Source organism: Formica exsecta, unplaced genomic scaffold (assembly GCF_003651465.1).
Source record: "Formica exsecta isolate Colony F162 unplaced genomic scaffold, ASM365146v1 scaffold614, whole genome shotgun sequence".
Classification (NCBI taxonomy): domain Eukaryota; kingdom Metazoa; phylum Arthropoda; class Insecta; order Hymenoptera; family Formicidae; genus Formica; species Formica exsecta.
The window spans coordinates 756,704-758,785 of record NW_021853375.1 but is presented as its reverse complement, the minus strand read 5'-3'; positions in this window follow the sequence as shown (position 1 = coordinate 758,785).

Sequence of the window (2,082 nt, the reverse complement as noted above, 5' to 3'; positions counted from 1 at the left end):
AACAAACGTAAGAAGCATCGTTCGTCACTATCGGGACGGTCGTTATTCGGCGCGATGTTCAAAACACCGAGTCATAAATTTCCATGATTCGCCCCGCGCTCAATCACGACCGCGAATTATAGTCATTAAAGTCACACTTTAAATCATCTGCCGACGCGTATTTATGTTGACGCGCTCTTACACCGTCACGTGTCTCTACACGGTTTATCGGAAAATCACCGTTATCAATTTTAACGACAGGTGCTTTACTTTTACGTTTATTTATAATTGGCTTCTTCAGTTTTTTCAAATGTACAATCATCGTATCCAACGATTTAGCGATCTCTGTAGCTCTGTACCGTGATTTACAATTCTTCATCTTGCTTATCGGCAAGATAATAGAATGGCATTTTGTATTATTCATGTACATCTCCGAGGTTGATATTTTTATCAACATTTCATGAAACATTAAAACAGGATATATATTCGTTTGAGAATCCTCAAACGAATACAAAATTGGGAGTGATTGTCGATCGTCTTTGTCGAAACATTTTACTATTAAGAACCGCTTTCGAGAGTAAAACTCCCAAGCGAACCATCCACTCTTGCGACTTCGTCGCTTGTCAATAAAATATGTATCGGTGATTTCGACATATTCTGTATAGAATCACATATACGCGCGCACACACACGCATACACATACACTTACACATACGTAACATTCGCGAAGTACTATTTATATGACCAGAATACAATTTAAAGTATATTTAACGATAAAAACACGAGGGAACAGGCGGCGAAAAAATCGCCATCTCCTCGAGTGCCGCGCCAAACGATGGATTAAACGGTGAATTGGTAGGGTGAAAAAAAAAATTGGATCGGACGTATCGTACGACCCGATGATAGTTCGATCTCGTCACCAGGGCACTCTATAATAAGGTTGTGATAAGGTTGTGAGAACACGTTCGTAGCCGTGCTACGAACGACATAAGATTTTTAATTACTAGGATAGGGAACATTTCTTTACTGGAGTTATACTCTTCAATGCAATGTTGTTTCCTACCCAGGAAAGAGAGAGAGAAAGATAGAGAGAGAGAGAGAGAGAGGGAGAGAGAAAAAGAAGAAGGAGAGATGGAAAAGGAGAGAACCAATATCTTGATGCTCGATCAATTTTAGATGAATGGAGCTTTTTTCTTCGTAACTCGCGTTTTGTAAAATGCTACGGATAGTTTTGAATTTACACGGCTAAGATCCTGAATTACATTTCCTGCAAGCTGCCACATGAGAATCTCATTTGCATAAAATATACATAACTTCTTCCCTCTGAAAAAACGCTGGCGCTCGCTTCGCACTAATTTTATTTAAATGCAATTTATATCTTATGTCTTTTGATGTAAAATCTAGCCAATCTCGTATACAAACGTAAACAAATCTTTTTAAATAAATTACAGGATCTTTATCATCGTAAAAATGACTATCTTGTGTGCTATACATTGATATATAATTATTTTGATATTTTCTTTTATAAAATATAAAATGGAATTTATATTGAGTTTGTGAAAATTTTTGTAATATTACTTCTGCAAAGATATGAATAAGTGCCAAAGTATTCGCATTTTGCTTCAACATAAAATGTAGAGTTTATTAGAGTTTTCTCTTTCTTTTTGCAATATCTCCAATATTTTCATTTCTCTCCTTCAGAAGGTAGCGTTGAACTCTTCGGATACCTTGGGTAGGAATTTCATATGGGTATATATATAGTTTATGATATTATATTATATATTATATATTATATCGCATATTACAATATAATATACGTATCAGCAGTTCGATTCTCGGTGAGCGAATCGGCACGCGGCTCGTTTTAATCTCCTTCCTTGATACCGTTCGAAATCTAAGTGGAGCGCAATTTTTCTTTTTTTTTTCTTTTTGATGAAAAAGACACGTGTTAAGAAAAAATAATTTGCCAGATGATATTTTGAATGCTGCGAAACGATCCGTGACGCGTGAGAATCTTACATTGTGATCGGGCCTGGTCGCTCGATATAAAGATTACAATTCTAGATACGTATGATAAATAAAAAAAGATATATATATATATAT